This window comes from Protopterus annectens, chromosome 9.part0 (genome assembly GCF_019279795.1).
Source record: "Protopterus annectens isolate FY-2018-M chromosome 9.part0, PAN1.0, whole genome shotgun sequence".
NCBI lineage: Eukaryota > Metazoa > Chordata > Ceratodontiformes > Protopteridae > Protopterus > Protopterus annectens.
This window is the reverse complement of record NC_056743.1, coordinates 244324088-244349530: the sequence shown is the minus strand read 5'-3', so window position 1 is coordinate 244349530 and position 25443 is coordinate 244324088. Positions and strand designations below refer to the sequence as shown.

The 25443-nt window shown below is 41.6% G+C and overlaps 1 protein-coding gene across 3 annotated transcripts in view; it reads right to left on the bottom strand.

Moving 5' to 3' along the window:
• MYBPC3 (myosin binding protein C3) overlaps positions 1-25443 on the bottom strand; it is a 627853-nt gene that overhangs the window by 41030 nt on the left and 561380 nt on the right. The window lies entirely within an intron of this gene.

The window sequence follows — 25443 nt, the reverse complement described above, 5'->3', positions numbered from 1 at the left end:
AATATTGTCACAGTCTGCTTGCTAAAACTGATAAGGACAATGTGTGGAAATCTTCCTACAAGAAGGACAGTGCTTATCCATGGGAATGTTTTTTATGAAGTGAGTTTCATGAAGTTACATTTTATGAATTAAGGTTTATATTTTAAATATTACACAAAGACTGGGAAAGGTATGGACACGGTACAGCTCCTGTCATATTTCTTAGAAGTGGTATGTTACCTGAAAGTTTCTCCTGGTGTAAAGAGAAACTTGGTCAAGGAGGTAGAAGGCAGAGTACAACAGAACAGGATGTATCATCACACATGGGGAATCAGTATACAGGAAGGTGACTAGTGTTTGGCACCTTCTTAACATCACCACAAGAGAAAAAGAGTCACATTAGGATGTGGCCAGCTTAGCAAAGGTTGCTGGATAGTTCAGATGGGGCACTAGGAGGTCACATAAGTGAAAGCTTGGATTCAAATCCCAAAGATGTCAAGCCATGCCAGATGTTTGGACCTAAGAAGGGCAGAAGAAAATGATTTTGTGGACAAACACAAAACAGACAGACTGACTGTAAAACACATAGTCTGAACTCAAGAGAATTAAAACTACTGTCACACACTGCACACTCCCTGAGGGGCCTCACCTGGAATAATGCCCACTTTGTAGAGATTCATCAAGGTGGATGAATAGGTTTCAGAGATGGATGACTGAGATATTTAGGCTAATGACAGTGAGATATGAAGATGAGCTGAAGGTAGGGAATATGTACAATGCAGTTAGGATAGCAAACAAGGATATATGGTATAGGTCCACAGAATTCAAAAAGGAAGGGTTGAGGAGTGAAACTGAAAATGAATAACACTGAAGGAAGAAAGGCATATGAGTGATATTTTGATATATGAAAACATTCTTTTGCAGAGCAGCTGGCATTTGTGTTCCTCTCACAGATTATGTAATTCCATGAAAACATAGACTGCTGAAAAGGATGTATAACAAAACAGATAGGTAGGTAGGTAGTGTGGAGCAGCTTAGATGCCAGATACATATCTGGATAGATTTGAAAGATGCCCACATTGGCAAAGTTAAAAATTCTTATTTCTTCCTAGAAATAAATGACCCAAATGGAAAATGATGTTCTTATCCCAAAAACTCTTTTAGAACAGAATGACTTCATTCAGATTTTGTTCCACCTGAAAAAAATTCCACCATCCAACTACAGTGCCAGGTAATGCAGTGGGAATATGGTACACTAATACCATCTGACCCCATACATAGGCAGGAGGGTCATAAAAGTCCTATTTATATTGGTTACACCATTTAGAACAATTAACATGTTGTCTATCAAGTAGCTCTATGTACTACTTGATAGAGCAGTGTAGTCCCAAGTGGTTCTCTGTCCTCAACTGCACAATATCACACATCCCTGTGCTCTGTAGGTTGCCAGCTTGCAAGGACAAATGCACAACAATAGCACTTGTATGTTAAAATCTGCCAAAATGTATGAACATTATAAAAGACACACTCATAGGTGCTGCCATTTTGTAGCACCTTGTTCACCAGTGAGTACACAAATGCACTATGGATTTCACTGAGGGCCTTTTAACTGCCAATACAACACAGACTGACACCCCCTCCCCCCAGGCGGCGTAAATGTTAGAAACCTCATATAGAACCTGTCATAGCTAGGTTTTTGGCCACAAAGCATTGACTTTCAGTAATGCATTCTATGGGTTCTGATTGTTGCTTGCCACATGCTTGCTATGTTATGTGTCAAGCATGTGACATTCACAGCCCATAGAATGCACATGCTTGTCAAGCCATAGATATTAACACCACCCCAATTCATCTTTAGCCTTAAGCAGTATGTCAAACTCTTGTATTTGATCCAAAATCATAAACTGTAGTCTACCTTGTATTTGCTAGCTGCTAAAATTAAGGGACACTTTACTTGCAAATCAAAATTGTTGGTATACTTAGTAGTTTGTAGGTCCTGGATGTCTTTTTATGTAAGTTGTACCACTAGACATTTATATAAATGAATATATGAGCACAAGTATGCAATTCAGCTAGGGGGGGGGGATGAAAAAAATGCACTTGGTAAACATTATAAGACTAGTACATTTTCTTATTTGTGAGAAAATGTAATGACTGCTGTTAGTACACAACTGTACCGTTGTGCTACATTATCACAATCTTGCAGGGGGATATCATTCTCTGCTGTGCTCAGTGACATCCATGGCCCTGAAGATCATCACTACATATAAGTTTGTTTCTTCTAACTAGCGAATGTCATGTTTTGGAGGTCTGCGCTATGAGCTTGTCATACATTATTTTTGGTTAAAATGTTTTATATCAAGTAGATCTGTTATATGCAGCTACAGACTCCCTGCAGTTATAATGCTTATTTTGTGAGCTGTGGTATGTCAGACAATTATATTTTTGTACTACACAGTTTTACTGCACATCACTTTTACTGCTATCAGTATTTTTCTTGTAATTAATGTGCCATCTGCTCCCTGACACTGTTTAATTAAGTGAGTATCTGTTTCACTTTTCATGTGTGCTGTCAGTGACTTAAGACAATGGGTACAGCTTGTATGCAAAGCATTGACAATCCCCATCACTGGGCTAGTACAGTCACACTCCACTATGACATACAGACCTGTGGTAGTGCCTTTGCATAGCAGTATATTGTACTGTTACACAGAAACAGATTTTGATGGCAGATAGGAACCATGTGATTCATTTATTTTGTGTCTTTTTACAGGGCTTTATTATCAAACAGCTTATCACCTCACCCTCTCTGATTTCTCATTAGTGTGGTCTTTATACAGTTGAAGACATTATTGAATTCAGTCTCCTTAGTTAACCCGGCTCTTTCTTCAAGAAGTTTCCTCAGATAAAATAGAAGGCTTTTCATTCATATTCAGGAAGGCCACCATTTACTGCTCTATATCCTGTGCTATACAATCCATGTGCATGTACCTGGCCTTGTTTCTTTGAGCATTTCCATGCATTTGTTAGCCCTGATCTGTAATGATAAGCATAGCACTGCACCTTGTAATGCTTTGTACATTGGGTTATTGGTGTATTTTTAGACAGGGCTTAATTATCACCACTGTACGCTCCCGGTTTAGACATTGGACAAATTGCTGTGTGCCCATATAGACATGTATTAAACTTGTGTCTTATTATTGTGATTGCCATAAGAACCCGTACGAGTGTATACCCGAAAAGCATGCACCTGTTGTGTACTTGAACTCCATGCATATGTTGTCTCGTGATGATGACACCTGCACTTCCTACTCCTATACATGTATTGTGGTTGGGTGGCTGGTGTGTTATCCCCTGCTGTAGTGTACACTTTGGTTTCTTGGCAATTTTGCTGTGTACTACAAAGTCCTATACTTTGTTTCACTGCCTGTATCTCATTGTGATGATGTGGTGTACTCCTGGAATGCACTGTGGGCTACATCATTGGATCTGTTGTGTCCATATTGGACTGTATTGCCACTTGTCATATCTGGTAGAGCTTATGCATTGGTATATAGTTTTCAGATCTGCATACACAACTGTTCTGCTGCACATGTATTTCTGTTTCCACAAATGAAGTGTGTGATATCCAGTGTGCCCTGGCTTCACACAGCAGTGCCTTTTTCTTGCTATTGTGTTGACTTCCAGTGATATCGCTGTACACATGCACATATGCCTGCTGTCCTGTGCCCATCTATATTTCATCCCCTCTTTCACTGTGGAAGTACGAGATGTTGCTTGCAGTCTGCTATACAGCTACTGTTGCTCTTCCTTACTGGTCAGTATGCAGACTGTACTGTACTGTAGGAATCCACCTGGCTGTAACTTTGGCACATTACTTGCACCATGGACTTTGCTCTGACAGCCTCTCTTTTACATGTTGCTCTGACTGTTCTTGTGCAACACAAGACATTACGCAGCAGTATACTACTGCCTTTTTGCAGTACAAAAAATATGCATCGATGCATTGCTTCTTGTGTTCTCCTTGCTCAGCTCTGTCATTTGTTACTTTGCAGCTGTTAATCTCCTTGCCAGATGCTTGTTTGTTGCATTGCATTTTCTTGCACTCTGTTTTTCACTCTGTAGTGCATTTGTTTAATATCACAGCTTCCCTAACTCTTGTTTTGTTTTTATGAATCCCAGACTTCTCTTGCCTATTGCTTGTATTTTGATTGCTTATTATGCATGGTTAGTCTAATATTTTTCTATGGAATGGTACTGCAACTTTTGAAGTTACAGCTATTTTGAGAGCACCGTCTAGTCAAGTCTGTCATGTACTCATGAAAAAAAGATGGCCTCCAAATGTGATATGACTGCACATTTTGTTTTATATCCATTTCTTATGAAAATATGATCTCTTGATTATGTGCTACCAATAAGTATAAAAATACCAAACAGCAGTGGAACCAGAACCGATAGCTGAGGGACACTATCTGTGCTTTCTGATTCCTCTAAAACATTTCTGAATATTTTGACTTATTTTTCTCCCATGAAGCCAGACTGGCATCCAGTTAATTATTCTGTTATCAGTGTTTAATTTTATTAACCTGTCTAAAATAGCAGACTGTGATAGTTGATGGGATTTCCTAAGATCAGATATATCATGCAAACTGTTAACCCTTGAGCCAGAAATATCTCCATAAATTGTAACCAGATTTTGAAACGTTCATTCTTTAACCCAATCACAGCTTTTTGTGCCATTGAGAATCTCTGTCCTATTTATTTATTTATTTATTTATTTATTTATTTATTTATTGACATTTGTTGACCGGGTTAGTCCAACTGGGATTTTGTCCCATTTTCAGTGGACACCTGAGGAGAAAAGCTCCAGATAGTACAATAAAAAAAACTACAGTAGTATACAAGCACAGCAAACAATAGAAATAAAACTAGTCATTACAGTAGTAAAACAATAAACAAAACAACATTAACAATAGTTAAATGACAGCACAAGGTTTTTTTTTTTTTTTGATGCTATGTAACTGTACTAGTGGGGATAGAGTTCAGAAGTATGACAAGGATAGATGGAGTGATTCCAATGTGGGGGGAGGAGAGAATTATGTAGGGTCATAGCAGGGGCAAATTCTGGAATTGAGTAAATGAGTCTTTAGTTTTCTTTTAAATAGTGGGGTGTGAGAGATTGAGTGAATGTCAAGGGGTAGTTTGTTCCAGGCTTGGGCCACAGAGTGTTTGTAGAGTAGCTTGCCTACTGACTTATTTGGGTGGTAAATATCAAGCAGTTGTTGATTAGAGGTGCGGAGGGATCGAGATGGGGTGTAGACAGAGACAAGGAGAGATAAGGATGGACAGTAGGATGGTTTAAAGAGCACAGAGTGCAACTTGTGAAATTGATAGAGGCGTAGTAGTTTTGGGAGTTCTAGCCATTGTAGAGACTTCAAAGCAATACAGTGGTGTGTGTTGTTTGGGGAGTTGATGATGAATCTGGCTATTTTGTGGTAGGATTGTTGGAGTTTATTCAGGGTTGTTTTTTGGATATTTGTGAGAACTGGAGCAGCATAGAGGAGTGAGGGGAGGAGGAGTGCTTGTCCTAGGGTGAGTCTAACTTCGGGACTGAGATATTTTTTGTTTCGGTATAATAGACCTAATTTCTGATGTGTTTTCTTTATACATTGCTGTATGTGTTGATTGAATTTTAATTCGTCGTCAATAATGACTCCAAGGAGTTTTGTGTGTGTGTCAGGTAGGATAGCTGTGTTATTGCAAGACTTAATGACAAAGGAGGATTTATGATGATTAAGAGAGTGGGGTAGGAAGAGTACGAGTTTGGTCTTAGTAGGATTGAGAATCAGTAAGTTCTCTGAAAGCCATTGTTCAGTGGAAAGTAGAGCTGTTTGGGTTAGGGAGTGTAGGTCGAAGATGTTGTTGGCTGTAGAAATGATTGTGGAGTCGTCTGTATATTGTATAAGTGAGGACTGATGGTATGAGGTGAAAAGATCATTGGTGAAGATGTTGAATAAGAGGGGACCCAGGATGGAACCTTGTGGAACACCAGTAGAGAGAGGTAAGAAAGGAGAAGGGGAAGAGAGCCATTTAACTGGTTGTTTGCGTTCAGACAGATAGCTAGCAAACCAGTTGAGGGTGGAGGTGGAGAGGTGAAAGTTAGTGAGTTTAGATAGTAGTAGTGGATGAGACACTGTATCAAAAGCTTTGGAGAGGTCAAGAAAGAGACAGAAAGTAAGTTTATTGTTGTCCAGAGATTCTGCAATGGTGTGAGTGAAGGAGAGTAGAGCAGTAGTTGTGCTGTGACAGGGGCGAAAGCCATGTTGGGTAGGGGTGAGTAAGTTTTGATTGAGAAGGTGATCCATAAGTTGAGTGTGGATGCATTTTTCTAGTATCTTAGATAGTGGGGACAGAATGGCAATGGGTCAGTAGTTTGAAGGGTCAGTGGAGTTACCTCCTTTGTGGAGAGGGATAGTGTAGAAGGATTTCCAAAGGGTAGGAACAGTAGATTCTTGCATAGATCTATTTATTAATATTGTTACCGGGTAGGCGATAGAGTCAGCTGCGAGTTTAAGGTAGGTCGGAGGTAATTTGTCAGTGGAGGGGGAGCATGGTTTGAGTTTGAGCAGTAGAGATTTGATGTAGGAAATGGGCACAGGTTTGAGGTAAAAGGGTGAAGTGTTGGGGTGGGTGAGGGGACAGGTACTGAGGGAGAGGTAGGTTGAGAGGGTAGGAGATTTTGTATGGAGGAGATAAAATGTGAATTAAGTAGGGTAGCTGTTTCCTCAGGAGTTGTGTTTGGGTAGGGTGAGGGGTTAGAGGGATTACCAGGGTAGAGGATGCTGTTGAGTGTTGTCCAGAATTTATGATGGTTATTTTCTTAATATTTTTTCTTTTAACTAAGTAAATCTTCTAAAGAGGGCAATGTGCAAATGTGTAAGAAGACTGGGTTTGTAGCCTTGTTATGAAAAATTAATTGATTCAGAGATTTATTCTTTTTTTTAAGTTATATACCTTACCATCTCTTCTGGCATCATATATTTTATGCTAAAATGACCATTTACCACAATCTGACCTATCAAATTTATTTTTAGGGATGTTTATATAGTTCCTAAGCAGGTGCTTCAGTGCCACTTTTTTTCTATCTATCTATCTATCTATCTATCTATCTATCTATCTATCTATCTATCTATCTATCTATCTATCTATCTGTCTATCCATACATTAACTAAAGGTGGTGTGGCAAAAAGCAGATGATTACCATATATCTGTGCAGTAACTGAGACCTGGTTCAAGGCTCCAGAGAGTAGCCCTGCAATACCAGGCTACAACTCCTACCACACTTTTCGGCCACAAAACCAGGACCGAAACACTAAAGGTGGAGGAGTGTCAATATTCACCAAGGATATTCACACCACCAGGCTAGTTGGCTAACACAATGTGTCTGAAATTCTCCAAGTGCAACTAACACTAGGTAAGACTGCAATCCAAATTGTAGCTTGCTACAGATCCCCCACCATACCCCAAGATTCTCACTACACCTTTCTAAACATACTGGAAAATATTAAGATAGAACCAAACACCCTAATACTGGGTGATTTTAACTACCCTGCCATTAACTGGGAAAACTACTCATGTCCCAACACCTTTAAGCTTAACGGTTCTTGGAATTCATAAATTCCAATGCCCTGGATCAACTAATCCATAGTCCCACCAGGGGCTCCAATATCCTAGACCTGGTCATTACCAACATGGGAAATCAATGCTCCATACCTATGGTCACCCCTCGTTAGTCAGGTCTGACCATAAGCTAATCACCCTTAACATCCACATCCCACCCCACCCCCAGTAAAGAAACCACCATAAAAACTTCTCCAAAGCCAACTTCATGCTACTCAAGTCAGAAGTGACAAACTTCATAACACCCATGCAGACGGAACTGAAAGTTCAACTGCTGAATCCTACACTAAGGCACTGTACGAGCACATCCACTCATGCATGAATTGTGCCATCCCAAATAGAACCAAAATGCTCTCATCCAAAAAGGAAGCCAATCTGGTGGTCCCCTGCCATAAACAAACTTTACAACAAAAGGAAGAAACTTTTGCAGAAAAGAGGAAAATCTCAGGATGCAAAAAACTCCCTTACTAGCCTCAGTAAGAAACTGAGATGCCTCATAAAATCCTCCAAAGCTAGTTACGAAAATAAAATTGCCAAAGATTCCAAAGACAACCACAAAGCATTCTATAACTATGTCAAGAATCTAAATGGCAATGCTCAGATCTGCTCTGAGCTAAAACAGAATGGCATTAAATATACTGATCCAAAGGATATTGCCAATATCCTGGCAGATCGATTCAGTGCCAACTTCACCCCTCTCACCCCTAAATGGCCCATCTCAATACCGGAAGATTGCCAAATTCCAGTAATAACGGCCACACAGGTACAAAACGCACTCTCTAAAGCCAAGAATACAGCATCCATGGGACCAGATGACATCCTGGGCTGTGTACTACATGAACTACAATATGAACTGGCACCTCACCTAAGTGTCATGTTTAATCATAGCCTCACCTCAGGTTTCATGCTCACTGAGTGGTGCAGAGCTACAGTTATCCCAATCCACAAAAGGGGATCCACCTTGGATCCCGGAAACTACCATCCCATCAGTCTGACAAGCCTTATCTGCAAGGCCATGGAGCGTATTATCATGGAACTTATAAACAAAGACATTGGCAACCTTCAAACACTGGACCCCACCCAGTTTGGGTTTGTGAAGGGCCAATCTTGTCTCCTGAACCTGATTGACTTCTTTGAATCAGTCTCCAGAGCCATGGACAAGGGTAAGGTGGTCCACACAGCCTATCTAGACCTTGCCAAGGCCTTTGACACCATCCCCCCACTCTGGAATCATAGATAAACTTACTAAGTTGGGCATTAATCCCTATGTCACCCAATGGGTTGCTAAATGGCTTACTGATAGAACCCACACTGTAAAAGTAGCCGACTCCAAATCCAGCTCCAGACAAGTGACAAGTGGAGTACCTCAGGGTTCAGTCCTGGGGCCGCTCTTGTTTGGCATCTACTTCTCTGAAGTACAGGTTAACACTAAGGGACTCTGGCTAACAAAGTTTGCAGATGACTGCAAACTGGGAGCCATTATTGAATCCCCAAATGATGTGGATACTCTACAAAAGGGCCTTACAGAAACAGATGCTTGGTGCCAGAGCCATGGGCTCAAGCTCAATGCCAAGAAATGTAATGTTATCCCCTTTGGGAAAAAACATGTATCCATGAATTACCATATAGGTGGCAGTACACTAAACACAGAAAGTGTGATAAGAGACTTAGGGACACAGGTGGACAGTGGTCTCACCTTCGATAACCACATCGCCACAACAGTCAGGAAATCCTTCTATGTGGCACACCTCATCACAAAGGGCTTTTCATCCAGAAAGAAGGAGGTCATTGTCCCACTGTACTCATCCCTCATTAGACACATTATAGAATACAACGCCCCATTTGGTATGTACCTCTCAAGACATCTGCAACAACTGGAAGGTCCTCAGAAATACCTCACTAAAAGAATCACAGGCCTAAAGCAGATGCCCTACACTGACCGCCTTAAAAAACTCCAGCTATACTCTGTCACATATCGTCTACTCAGAGGCGATCTCTGCTTAACATACAAGGCCATGTCAAACCCAGAGCTGTTGGACATGCTACACTTAAAGAAATCCCAATCCCTCAGAGCTACACGCTCCAGGGATCTAAACCTTGTCATCACAATAAACAAAACATGCTGGAGGGATAGGTTCCTGACCCAGAGACTCCCCAGACTCTGGAATAGATTGCCCATACATGTCAAGCAGAGTGCCTCTTTGGACCTCTTCAAGAGGAACCTTGACAATTGGATGGGAGAAAGGAAATTCACCCCAGGGATCACGTCAGTCACCCTGCTAGACAGGGGTCCAGGAAAGTAAATAATGTGGGAAGAAATAGCCAGGGAATTGTTATGGCTAGGCTTGTATAGGCCCTAGGGCTGATAGCCTAGTACCAACCTATGAACCTATGAACCTATAAAGGAACATTTTCCCATTTTTGTTTTGACTTTCATGCTTTTGCACATAGTATATTGGTTTGGTTGTTTTTTTTCAGTGTTTGTCAAAGCTGTGCCCTAAACATGCATTTCACTAATAGCAGGTTCACTGTGTGGATCTAGTCCTGCAATCCAGAGTAATGAACGTGTGATGTAATTCACTACTAGCATGCTCTGATAGAAGCTGCCCTACTGGCGGCAGATTTCACATCATTTTTAATGTGCTGACTTGAGTTGAAAACATACTTAATCATTTCATTATTTTCTAATAATTTTACTTTATTTATTGAATTTGAATGCAGATGGTTGGTAAATCATCATCAACCACTTATGGGATATTGAAGTTAGACCCTAAGGAGCTCCAAACAATGCAGAATCACCTAGACATGGCTCCCTCATTTGTTCTATAAAAAATTGAGAGCTTCTTTTCTAAGTATCATGGAAGTGGAAATTTAAATGTTGTGCCTAATTCTATGAGAGATTACAGTGATAATTGTGACAAAAGTTTTGATTCTAAAGTCACACACTAAAGTTACTACCAAACGTCAGACTACAAGACTTGTATCTGCTCTATCTGCTGCCTTGTTATTGGTTTCATTGAAACTTCTTCAGAATTCTTCTAATTCTCCAAACACTGATGTTACAGAGCAGGTAGGAGACACTGGTAAGCAATAAGCAACGTTTGATTATTAGCAGTGAGATATATTGGAACAATAACAATGACACACGTATGTAATATTTCTAAGAAAAATTCTGCTAATGCTTTGTATAAACATGTCCAAAGTGATAAACATGACTTCTTTTCTGAATTTCAAGTTTTTGGTGATTTAATGAAGATCCCCTTGGGATGGGCGGGAGGAAGTATTCTAATAGTGAGATTTTTAAGGTTCAAAGTAAATGGAAAATAAAACTGGATGCTTCAGTGGGCAGTGATTTGAACTTCATAGGTTCATAGATTCAAAGGTACTTCCTAGGCTATTAATCTGTGAGGATCTTAAGAATCCTAACCTTACATTCCTATGGTAGTTTTTACTTTGATAAAACATAAAACACCCTAGGATGATCTCTGGTTAAACCTAGTAAAAACAGTTATCTTTATGAAAACTATACACCTTGGGGCCAGATTGAGAAAACTTTACTGTACTGTGCTAAGTGAATTTGTGTGATGAGTAACCACACATTGCATGTGCACAATTCAGAAAAACAAGCTAGACAACATGGCTAGGTCAAATAATGTGGTCAGTCATGCTTTATGGTAATGACCACATAATGAGGCAAAATAGATGGCAGATCGATTCAAAAATGTTTAAATGCTGTACAACGGTTCTGCATACTCTGTATATTTGAACTCCGTAATATCCCCATGTTCAGATGGAATAAATTGCAGAATTATGTTATGGGTTGCTACAGTCATAATAATTGTATATCTGCAAGAGGCCCTCATTGCAGGTAGTATGCCTGACTGTAAGTGACTTTGTGTCCAGAAATGCTGGGTCTTCCAACCATGTATAACATTTTATGGTCTCCATGACATTATGGAGTGGTACCCTGTTGTTAGAGACACCTTCCAACAAATTGTGAAAATGTGTCTGGCTCATCTGCAGCCCTGTGGGAGTTGTAGAGTAACCTTTCTTAGGGTATGTGTGTTTTTTGGTTTATATCAGGAAAAACAGTGTTTCAGAATGTCGACCCTTAAAAGTTCAAGACTTTATGATTGACATTTTGAAAAGCTGAATGCTTACTTGGGCAAGAAGCGATCTTGGAGTTGACATATATAATTGACAGGGAGTTGTGGGGGGTGCAGGGGGTCTTGCCCCCTGCAAAAAACAAATTTTTAGTATTTGTTGTATTATTGATATTTCAGAGAATCAACCATATGGTCATGACCTTTTAAGGGTTGATGTTCTGAAATCTGTGGCTTTGTATATGTAAGTGACAGGGATTTTTCAGCAACCTACTGAGGACACAGTGGGGGTATTTCAGACTTCAAGAATACTCCATCAGTTTCTTGAGACGATATTACAGCATGTAGGGAAGCATGTGCGGTTCTCACATACCCCAGAGGAGAGGGCCAAAACCATGTGAGATTTCTGTTATAAAGCACAGTCCTCTGAGGTACTGGGGGTCATAGACTATTCCTACATTGGAATGTAGGCTGCAACTTGGTGAAATGGGAAGGAGGTGCATGAACTGCAAAGGGCATCACTTCATCAACTGCAGATGGTTTGTATAGCACCGGGTATCATCTACAATGTGTGTGCAGGCCACCCAGGCAGTTTACATGACTCCCGTATATGACACACATGTGACTTGTACCAGTGGTTTGCAAGGGTGACCTTCCACAAGGCCATCTTGTTGGCAATGCTGAATATGCCTCAAAACCCTGGCTTATGACACCTGTAAGAAATCCATACAATAAAACAGACTAGGAGTACAACCATGCACTGTTGCAGACCAGAAACATTATTGAACATGTGTTTGGGCTGCTGAAGGTATGCTTTCTTTGTTTGAATTAATCCAGTGGTCCCCTGCAATATGTGCTGCTTTATGTGCCTAAATACTGAATGTGTATCAAATCATCCTCAATATAAATGCTTAGAAAGAACGCAAAGCAGGGAGGGCTCCTGGAGAGCCAACATTAACCAGCATAACAGGCAATGAAGGTTGAGAAAGATGAGTATTCAGAGGAGGAGCTAGCAGCAGTGGGTGATCATGCCAGATGGAGATGGGCACAGTATTACATGGCACTAATAAAGAGACAGCATCCTGCACATAGCTTCACAACAAAGTAAACAAACATTAAGCAGATACATTGCAGTAATAATTATGCATGCAAAGACACTACCAAGCTATGCTAACATGCATGGGCTGGCTACATTGTGCATCAAACATAGGCAACCCAAGTAAAAATGTACAGAGGATGTATTGCAGTTACCATCATTTACATAAGTGGAGAACTGGATACAAAAGTGCATGTCTTTCACAGGAAAGTATGTGAGTGTGACTGCTAAGGTGTATAAAAAGAAAAGGTGATTTCATGTGAAGTGTCAGAACTGGTATGAGGAGGGTTTAGTGTCAAGAAAGACAAGGGTCAGTGGATTTGTTTGATCTGCTCGACACTATGGTGTGTACCAGTTGGCATAATGCTTAAGGTCTTTTCCTTCCATGCATAAGGTACAAGGTTCAATACTGAGCTCTGACTAATCTCTGGAGTTTGCATAGTCAGCCTGTATTTCTGTGAAGTTCCTCCCACATCCAAACAAGCACACACTGAGTGAAAAAACATGCTGAGTGTTTCCATCTCACACAAAAAAAATAGAACTGTGGGAAACAGCAGCACAGATTCTTGGGGAAGAGTTGTATAAACCAACCATTTTGGACATCTACTGTCGTACACTGTATCCTCATGATAGGAGAACATGTCTCACAGACTGAGCGCCATGGCAGGGCTTAGCCACTCAATGTAAAGTATAGTGGTAAGTGTTTTGGTCTTGTTAAATAATGTCGCCAATTGGACATTGATATTTATTTATTTGTTTACCAGGAAAGTCAAACTGGGACAGATCCCATTTTCAGTGGAGGCCTGGGGAGAAACACTCCAGGTGCATGTCTTTGGACTGTGGGAGGAAACCAGAGCACCTGGAGTTAACCCATGCAAACACAGGAAGGACATGCAGACTCCACACAGAAGGCACCCCAGCCAAAAATCAAACTGGAGAACCTCTTGCAGTGAGGCAACAATGCTAACTGCTGCACCATGTGCCAGTGATAAATGGGTTGAGGACCAAGCCTACTCTGACTTATGCCAGGGACCATGCTAACAATGGGATGGGTGTATGTGCCCCTGTTGGCCAGTGTGTGCCCATCATAAGCTACTGGCTGGCTGGTGTCCAGTTGCCCAGCTTGGGTTACCTGGGATAGCTCTGTTGAGCTGGACATAAAACTAATCAACTTGACAAACATGAACTAAGAATTGCCACACTCAGTGCAGATTCACTGACAGGACAAGGCTTGGAAGTGGATGACATACTGATAAGGAGGAGATTGGACATCCTATGCATCCAGGAGACAAGACGGAAGGGCAGTGCAGCAAAACCACTTGGCTTGGGATCCAGAGTCTACTACTCAGGAGGAAGATAGACTAGAAATGATGTGGAAATTGCGGTGAGGGAGAGGCTTCAGAAGACAGTAAGGGATGCCATCAGAATTAGTGACAGAATCATGGCAATCAGACTCCAGTGTAATTATAGGGAAGTATTCATTATTTCAGCCTGTACACCATAGCAGGGTTGTGATTGATAGTGAAGAAGAGAGCACATTCAGACAGCAGTTTCAGGACCTACTAGATAAAGCTGGACAAAGTAAAATGGTGTTGATAATGGGTGACCAAAATGCATATATCGGGACAGATAGAACAGGATATGAGGATTGCCTGGTCCACATGGGTGGTGCAACAGGAATAAAGAAGGAAAGGCCATTCTAGACCTCTGTCCTGGCAAATGGCTTTATAGTAGCTAATGCATGGTCAGAAAGAGAGACAGTCACAAGTCGCATACAAGAGTGGCCAACATGCAACTCAAGTAGACTTCCTCCTAGTAAGGAAAGGTCACTGGGGTAGAGGCTCACAGCATAAACCACTGGTTAACACAGTCAGCTGCAAGCAGTGGTTTGAGAAGAATCTAAGGTCAACAAAGACCAGGCTGAAGACCTGGAAGTTGACTGGAGAGAAAGCACAACAATTCAGGTAATTACTGAGGCTCTTGCTCCTCAAGAATAAAAGAAAATAGGCAGAGTGGAAGAAGAACGGCAGCACCTCAAAACAACATGTGAGTGACTACAGAACAGATATATGGCCGAGACAGGTATTTAAATAAGCTACATAAGGAAAGTTGGTGGGGAATGCAGAAGTCCAGGAAGTCAACAAAAGAAAGGACGAGTACAGGAAAAAGTGGGAGCTAGAAAAGATGGATCAGGGTAGGAAAAAATATGGGTTTGCTAATGAAGCTTAGAAAGGAGTTGTAATAGCAAAGAACAAGGCATCAGCTTCTAGAAAGTAAGTCAGTAGATGGCAAAATGAAACTATATTAGGTTGCAAGGCAAAGACAGAAAGATAAAGATGATAGTCAGACACCCTTCAATAGAGATGCCAGCAACAGCCTGCTCAACAGTCCACAGGACATTAATGGCAGATGGAAGGAGTACTTCCAGCAGCTTCTGAATGAAGAAAACCCCACAGAAGCTGTACTGCCCCCAGCACAGCCTACGATAGGAGAAGAGGTGGAGCCCAGCATAGGAGAAGTAAGAACAGTACTAAAGAAAATAAAGTCAGGGAAAGCAGTAGACTCAGATGAGGTCATAGCAGCTATGATAAAGATGCTGGGTGAGAGAGTGGAGAAATGGCTTCTTATGGTACTTATAGAAGTGCGGAGAATAAGGTGTATCCCTCATCTCTGGAGAATAAGCATACTAGTGCCAGTTTTCAAGAACAATGGGGGTATTCACAATTGTGGGCAGCATCAAAGTCCTGTCACATTGCATGAAAGTTCTGGAAAGGGTAACTGATAAACGAGTGTGCAGAGTAGTGTAAAGTAAGATGGGAGATGAGCAGTTTGAATTCAGATCAGGATGCAGCACAACTGATGCTATGTTTCCAGTGAGCTAGATAATTGAGAAGAGGCTAGAGATGAGGAAAGAGTCCAACTGGACATTCCTAGACTTGAGAAAGCATATGACAAGGTACCAAGAAAGCTGATTTGGGCAATCCTGCATATTTGAAGTCCTAGAAACATTGGTTGAAGTAGTGCAGGCTATGTACAAGGACCCAAAGACTCAAGTACAAACAGTGTTTGGTCTCATAGAGGGGTTCCTGGTAGGAGTGGGTGTGCACCACATTTCAAATCTGAGCCTGCTGCTGTTTATACTAGCGACAGATTACATTAGCAAACAGGTCATATGGAAAAGACCAACAAAATTGCTGTATGCAGACTATGTGACATTACAGGCAGACTCTGAGCAAGAACTTCAGGAAAGGAAAGGGGAATAGAATACAAAACTGCAGACACATGGGATGAAACTCAGTACAGATAAGACAGTTGGAATGGCAGCAGATGGTGGAGTTCAGAAGAAGCTGGGAATTGAGATAGAAGGGAAAATAATGGAACAGGTTAACAGCTTCAAGCATCTGGGAGGGGTGGTTGAGGTGAAGGGAAGTCTGAATAAGCAGGTCAAAGCTAAAATCAGAGGGGCTGCAGCCAATTGTCACAGAGTGTCAGGTATACTGTATGACAGAAGAATGCCAAAGGAGCTGAAAAGTAAGGTGTACAAAACAGTGGTGTGACCAGTACTACTGTATGGTACAGAAACCTGGGCAGTAAAGGCAGGGCAGTTGAGAAAGCTAGAGGTGATGGAGATGAAGTGCCTGAGATGGGTAGTAGGGTGCACACTGTGGGGCAGATGAGGAAATGAGGACACAAGAGCATAAGCCAAAGTAGTTTCATTTGCAGAAAAGGGTGTTTGGACACATGCAGAAAAGCAGAAGACAATTTGGTGAAGAAGATTTGGGAAAGACAGGAAGAGGGCAAGAGGAAATGAGGGCATCCAGCAAAGAGGTGGATGGACTGTGTGTGAGAAGACCTGTGACAATCAGGCATAAGTGTTGGAGAAGGCAGGAGAATAATACTGAATAGAAAGGGATGGCTACTGATGACACGACATCCCAATCCCATGTAGAAAATGGGAAAAGGGGGGGTGATGATAATCATTAGATGGGTTGCTAATTGGCTCACTGATAGAACACATATAGTCAAAATAGTTGAATCCATCTCCAGCAGCAGACCTGTAACCAGTGATGTTCCACAGGGATCTGTCTTGGGACCTCTACTGTTTGGAATCTATTTCTCCAAAGTGCAAGCTAAAACTGAAGGTCTGTGGCTGATAACGTTTGCTGATGACTGCAAACTGGGAGCAGTCATAGAATCTCCAAACAATGTCAGTATCCTACAAGAGGGTCTTACACAAACAAATGACTGGTGCCAAAGTCATGGTCTTAAACTCAATGCAAAATAATGTATTATCATCCCTTTTAGTAAGACTGATGTTCCTGTTAACTACCACATCAGTAATAACACCCTAAATATGTACTCAGTGGTGATGAACCTGGGCACAAAGGTTGACAGCAACCTTACCTTTGATTACCAAGTCTCCACAGTGGTAAGAAGGGCATTCTATATTGCTTATCTCATAAGAAAGGGCATCTCCTCCAGGAAAAAAAATAAGTTATAACCTCCATGTACTCTTCCCTCATCAGGCCAATAATTGAGTAAAACGCCCCTTTTGGTATGTAGCTTTCCAAGCAACTGTAGCAATTGGAGAGACCACAAAGGTTCCTCACAAGGAAAATTCAAGGTCTTCAGTATCTGTCCTATGAGGATCATCTGAACTAACTTTCACTTTATTCTGTTTCACACAGACTATTCAGAAGCAATCTCTGCCTTGCACATAAGGCACTCTTTGACCCTGCTTTATTGGAAACTAAAACTGAAGGTCTGTGGCTGATAACGTTTGCTGATGACTGCAAACTGGGAGCAGTCATAGAATCTCCAAACAATGTCAGTATCCTACAAGAGGGTCTTACACAAACAAATGACTGGTGCCAAAGTCATGGTCTTAAACTCAATGCAAAACAATGTATTATCATCCCTTTTAGTAAGACTGATGTTCCTGTTAACTACCACATCAGTAATAACACCCTAAGTATGTACTCAGTGGTGATGAACCTGGGCACAAAGGGTGACAGCAACCTTACCTTTGATTACCAAGTCTCCACAGTGGTAAGAAGGGCATTCTATATTGCTTATCTCATAAGAAAGGGCATCTCCTCCAGGAAAAAAATAAGTTATAACCTCCATGTACTCTTCCCTCATCAGGCCAATAATTGAGTAAAACGCCCCTTTTGGTATGTAGCTTTCCAAGCAACTGTAGCAATTGGAGAGACCACAAAGGTTCCTCACAAGGAAAATTCAAGGTCTTCAGTATCTGTCCTATGAGGATCATCTGAACTAACTTTCACTTTATTCCGTTTCACACAGACTATTCAGAAGCAATCTCTGCCTTGCACATAAGGCACTCTTTGACTTTGCTTTATTGGAAATGCTGCATATCTGTAAGTCAAATGGTACACTGGTTACTCACTCTAAAGACCTTAACCTGGTATGCAACATTAACCGAACCTGCTGGAGGGGCAGATTTGTCTCCCAGAGATTATCACACCTTTGGAACACACTCCTGCTTCATGTCAAACAGAGCACCTCATTGGCTCTCTTCAAAAGTAATCTGGACAATTGGATGGCAAACTGTAAATTCACCCCAAGGGGTTCCACCTATGTCCCTCTTGGACAGGGGTGATAGGTGCTGATCATGAAAATAAGGGTAGAACTTGGCTAGGCTTGCAAGGGCCCTAGGATCATTAGCCTAGTAACCTCCTATGATGATGCATGTGTGTGTCCGCAGAGACACAGCCTCAGCATTTGGTGCAGCACTGCGGCTTGACCTACTGGACATATCTGGAATATGTATCACTGAAGATTTAGCATCCCATGCATGCTCCCTCCCATGAGAGCTGGATCTGCCAGGAGTTGCACTGGTTGTACACCAACCCTGGCTAGATGCTGGCGGGCTGCTTTATCTTGACTGATATCTGCTAGGAGACATGCCAACATGATGATAGCCATGACCATGAGGACACTCTCCTGGGAGTAGACACCCCCATGATACATGTTGTGGAAGTGCTAGCATTGTGAGATAACTTTTGTCCATGGCCATGTTGGCTAACATCTGAGGATGGTTCTTGCCCCTTGAAGGCCAGCCAGAGAAGACACTGCATGGTCCAGTCTGTGATTCAGTCTATCCAAGGAATCAGACATATTGGATATGCACTCCTGTAGATCAGCATGCACACTCTGGATCATCTTCACTATTTCTGCCATGCCTGTTACAGCCACTGACACACCATCTTCAGGAAGTGGGTGGTAACCATATCTTTGGTGAGCACCATCACTAACCCCTCTGTGAAGTCCTCCCTACCCAGGAGTGCTAGGGGCAGATTAAGCCATCTGTCTACTGGTGGCCAGCATGCTTCTCTGGTCAATAGTGTCCCCATTGACCTGCCCTCTGTCAAATGTTTGTGTAGCCTGGCTATCCACAGACTTAGAGATTGTGTCCATATTCCAAGTAGGGGAAATGATGGTCACATCCTCTATGTCCAACACATACTCTGCACCCCCTGACTGGGCCACCTCATTCCAACATCACCATTATCTGGGGCTACAGATCCTCCAAAATCAGATGGGGGCAGATCCACAGTGCTGGTACCAGATAAATAATTACCAGTGAACTTAAGCAAAAAATATCCAGGATAAATATGATCCAGCACTATACGTACTCATGCAAGTGATATGTTTACAGCTATATATATGATAAAAACAAATACCTCTAGCCATAACTTTTGCAGATAGATGTTTCTGTTGGATCCTTGATGTACCTGTATATCATATGTCAGTCAGATTTAATGAAGTTTATAGTGACTGAGCGGTAAAGAGGACTTGCAGCTATTGATACAGTGAAATAGGACTATATACCTGGGGCAACCACAGTGGAAACTTTCTGGGGCATGTCCAGCTCTTCCCAACAGCCATCACCACACTGATGGTCTCTATGGAGGTGATATTGCCTTTAAGACAATCCAGGAAGTCCTCCATCTCCATAAGTAGTGGTTCAGTGGATGGCTCATCACCTGTTGCCCTACAATCCTGTGTTATGGCTGCTGCTGTGTGGGTGGCACCATGGATTATATCTGTGGAGTTGAGTTGCACCATTTTATAGCCATGGTCCTTATCACCCACCACATTCACATTGATGAAAGTTTCATCCCAGGCGTAGACAAGATAGGGCTAGTTGGCTTCAGAGATATCAAAGAACCATTGATGATGGAGATGGAAATTGAGGGCCTGTAGGGACACCTCATTTACAGCAGATGCAGCAGTTTCTAGTTCTGTATGCCCTGTTTCTTAGGCATTGCTCTTTCGGTATGGAAAACAATGGAATCAACAGCTTTGTTCTTGTTTAGGCCTTACAAATCCTTACACTATTACTACTATTTTCCTAGGTCATACAATACACTGTATTTGTGCCTGCCAGGTATCTGTATCCACACTCTATAAGTAAATGTCAGGCATGTGGGTGTTCTGAGCATATATTCCTCACAAAAAAGTCACAGAAGTGCATCTGACCAAGATCAAATGACTATTGCAATAGCACCATTTACAGAGACTTGGCTAATGACATATGTGCAAGGAATACAACACTAAAATATTATTGAACAGAACTCTGAGTATGAGCTCAGGGTTGTGTCTCCCATCCAGTTTAACTGTCCCATAGACTACTAAATTCAATACCCTTCCAGTCTACCCTGCAAGACACTTTGGCCAACACATTTAAAAGTACTGACAAACTGACATCTCGTTTAGGCAGAAAGGTGAAGACTAGTCAAAAGCAACCATTGTACAATGCAATGGATTTATCATAGGATCATATGAGATTACTAGGCTATGGACCTGGAGGTTATTTTAAGCCTAGCAATTTCATCCCAATGAAATACCATAAAACTGCTAGTCAATACCCAAGACTGCATTTAGTGATGACTGCCCATGTTCAGGAGGGTTGTGGGTGCTATCTCTTGTAAGAATTTACAGTGCCCCATCAACTCATCCATGTTCCTCTTGCACAGTTTCATAGAGGTGCTCAGTTTTACAGCAATTGCTAGCCTGTTCCAAAGATCCGGCAGTCGCTGGGAAATAAATCTGTCTCTCCAGCATGTCCTACTTAAGTCACAGGCCATATTTAGGTCCCTGGAATCGGTAGCTTTAGTTTCATTTGATTTACTGATATGAAACAAGTTCATTAGGTTTGGGTCTTGGATTGCTCTGTAGGCCAGGCATAAGTCTTCTCTAAGAAGTCTATATGATACAGAGTACAGTGACAGGGACTTTAGTCGGTCTGTGTCAGGCACGTGCTGGAGCCCCTTGATTTTCTTTGTTAGAAACCTCTGAGGTCTCTCCAGTTGCTGCAGTTGCTTTGTCCAGTATGTGCCAAATGGGGCGTTATACTCAATTATGGGATGGATTAGTTCCGAGTATAGAGGGGTTATAATCTCTTTTGCTCTCAAAGTGATGCCTTTACTAATCAAGTGTACTATGTAGAAATCCTTCCTTACTACAGTAGACACATGGCGGTCAAAGTTAAGGTTGCAGTCAACTTGTAATCCCAGGTCCCTTTCCATTTGTGGGTACTTAGGGTATTGTTGCTGATTTGATTGTGTGTAGGGACATTGTTTGTGCTGAAGGGAATGATGATGCATCAATGATGGCACCTAGTTTGCAGTCATCTGCAAACTTGGTCAGCCATAGCCCCTTAGTTTTGACCTGAACTTCTGAGAAGTATATACTAAACAGTTGGGGGCCCAGCACTGACCCTGTGGCACCCTGCTGGTAATAGGAATGCCGGTTGATGTGGAGTCACCCACTTTGATAATGTGTGTCTGGTTTGTGAGCCTGTTGGCAACCCATCCTACAACAAAGGGGTTTAAATTCAGTTTGCTAAGTTTATCGGTAATGCCTGAATGTGAGATTGTGTCGAAAACTTTTGCCAAGTCAGATAAGCTGTGTGCATAGATTTGCCATTGTCAGTGGCCCTGGTCACATTTTCAAAGAAGTCCACCAGATTTAATAAGCAAGATCTACCCTTGACAAGCCAAATTGGGTAGGATCCAGGGTTTGGAGGTCACGTATGTCTTCATTTATGAGGTCCATAATGATAGGTTCCACGGCCTTTCAGATGAGGTTGGTCAGGCTTATGGATCTGTAATTCCCTGGGACTGTTGGTAGGCCACCTTTGTGGAGGGGAATAGCTGTCGCTGTTCTCCATTTTTCAGGAACAAGGCATGTGATTAGGCTATGATTGAAAAGGGTACTTAATGGTGATACTAGTTCATGTTTTAGACTGTTTAGAAGGCAGCCTGGGATGTCGTCTGGCCTCATAGAGGCTGTGTTTTTTGCCTTGTACAAGGCTTTGAGGACCTGTTCTTCAGACATGTAGGGTGGGGGAAGGTTTGTGATAAGTTAAGAGGGGATAGGGGAGTGACATTTTCACCAGACCTGTCTGTTAGATATCTCTGTGGGGTCAGTGTGCATAATACCTTTGGTTACTAGTTCAGCAAATGCTTGAGTCCTACCTTGTAGGCTACATATGTAGCTGTAAAAGGCCTTATGTTATCCTTGGCTGTACTTGCTGCATTTCTCTCAAATTTTTGACAAGTTGTCTTATTTGCCTGTTGAGGCTGAGGAGGGTGCCTTTCCATTGTTGGGGTTTTGCCTTTGTTTTCTTGGACAACAACTTTTTAGGTTTATTGTAAAGTTTGTTGATGCTGGATGTCCACCATGGCAGCTTGTTTTTACTTGGGGCTCTAGCTTTGATTCTTTCTGATACAGCTGAGTTTATACACTTATGCAAGTGATTGTACAGGGCTTTATTGTAATCTTCGGCTTAGTTACCATTTCCAGTTTGGGGTGGGTCTTGGAATGCATTTATACATTTGCTAGGAGGGTATAGTTTGCCTTTGTGAAGTTTTGTAAGTAGTAGCATGTACATTATACAAGCAGATATCTTATCCAGAAGAAAGTGTTCTCTAAAACATCCTTTAGCAGGAATCAAACTCCAGAAGTTTATTCTGTAGCATGATGAGGCTCTGTGATTCTCAACGCTCTTATACAGTGTAGAGTCACCCATATGGGTATGAAAAGTATCCTGACTAGGGCTCAACTCATTATTTCTAAATTGCTGAATTTCCATGATGAGCACACCCGATAAACATGATGTACATTTTTACTTGATGCTATGCACATGCCTGTGTCCCTGGAGGCAGCACTGTGCATATGCAGTCAGCCTAAGATTTTAGCGGTAAGGGAATTGTCATGCCATGTTTATCCATCTGCAGACAAAGGCACTGTAGAGCATATATTCTCAGCAGCATACACAAGGATGGAACACTACCGTGTTTCGTACCTTAAAGTGGCATTGGAACCATAACAGTAAAATATCTGTGTTTTCTGAGTTTACCATCCGTCACGTGAATGACGTGCCATTGATGCCCGTCATTGTGTGATAGACTGGAGATGCAATAACTCTTTTGCATGCCAATTCTCTATTTTTACCTGAGATTATTCAAAGTTAGACATCATTGCTAGAGAAAGAGGAAGTACTGTTCCTTGTAGAGCACAAAGGTGGTGTGAGGAGGAGCCCAAGATTTTTCTGGACATTCCCCATAAGGAATACAGCTGAGGGCTCCTGCAGGAGTGATATACCAGGCCTCATTATAAGGTTGAAGCCTGGAATAGTTTGGACAAGTCTGTCACCCATGTTATTGACATCTCCCAAATGGAGGAGCAATGCTGTTACTGTTACAGTGACATGAGGTGCTGCAATTCTGACCTTCTATGCCAATGGAATGATGCAGTTAAACAGCAGTCACCACCTTCATATCATAATATGACACATATTTCACTTTATGCCCTTTTTATGTCTATAGTCTCTTAAGAGACAGAAAGGAATATATTCATATTGAAGACCTAAGAGAGTGCCAGGGATTCATAATTTCTGTTGTTAATATTAACAGTAGTAGGGATGAAAAAAAATGAATGTGTAACTTTCATACACCAGTGCCACACCTGTCAGTACTGACATAGTTCAAAGGAAGGATTATGACTACAGAATGTTATATATGTGTGTGTGCGTATACTTCCTCCTGTATAGTTGGACAAGTGTCTCATGTTAAGGCTCTGCTCCTCATCATGAGGATACCTATGTGTCCCCACTGGTAAAACTGTGAGTTGATATGATACCTTTGTTACTTATTGACAGCTGGCAGAAATTGTGGGGATGTCGCTGACAAGCTGTTGGATCCCCCCAGTCACCATATGGAGAACATGTTCCAGTGACTCATTGAGTTGCATCCCTGACCAGTAATTGCTCCTTCATCTGGGCCAGCCCAGGGTCCACTGGTGACAGTACCCAGGCTGACAACTGATCTCCTACTGGGTTTCAGCTAGCAGAGACTACAGCTGCAAACACCTAGTCCTATCCTCCAACCTGGTGTTCCCCTCCCTTTTGTGTCCATGCTCATCCCAATTGGTCATGCACTCCTGCCCTCATCATTGTCCTCCCTCTTTTTGTCTGATGTCTCCTTCACCATTGCATTCCCCTCTCTCATTGGGTTACCCCATACCCTGTCAGTCATGTCTGTCTTATCCTGTTGCCTAACTTAACCCTATTACTTCTCTCTTACCTCCCTTCCTTTCTTATTCAACTTTCCCATTCTCTTCATAACAAAACAGTCACCTATTCCAAAAAAAAGGTATTTCCGTCCTACCTTATCTTCATCCTGCTCATTCTTTATTTGGTCACCTTCTGCTCTACCCTTTGCTTGCTTCCCTTTCTCATCTCTTTCCTGTACTTCATTTCCAATTTTTAATCTGGTCAAAAAATAGATTACTACACCACACACATGCCCACGAAGAGCCTCCAAATCACAGCAGATGAGATATGGTACTGCTCATTGTATAGCAACAATGAAGCCCAAACAATGTCATGTACTATTTATATTGCCTGAGTCTGTTATCAGTGCAGTCAATGGGATGAGTGTTGTTGCAGGGTCACTATGTAGATATGAAATAGATTAAAGTTTATGATTTTTGTCAGATTGCTTGCCTGGCTGAGTTTGTTAATGACATGATTTGTGGTGTGTATGTTTACAGAGTAAAGGGTTTGTGTGTGTGTGTGTGTGTGTGTGTGTGTGTGTGTGTGTGTGTGTGTGTGTATGTAGGTATGTGTGTATGTATGTATGTATATATATATATATATATATATATATATATATATATATATATATATATTATTTTCTGCTTCCATTCTTTAAATTTGTAACACTTACCTGATATGTGCTTCCCTGGCACCTTTAGTATGATGCTTCGATTGCTATCTTTCTAAATGTAGTGTTTGGTGAATGTCACTGTTAAAGGTAATGGGACCAAATCCGCGAGACTTGGTTTTTTTTTGTTTGTTTCTAGTGTATAACACTCATCTGCCATTTGTTTTCATGACACCTTTTATGAGACTACTTATATGGCTCACCTTCTAAATCCAGTGTTTGGAAGAATGCCACTGTTAAACATCATGGGTTCAAATCCCCCAAGACCTTTATAGTCTGCTTGTAACACCCACCTGCTCTGTGGTTCAATTGCACCTTCAGATTGATT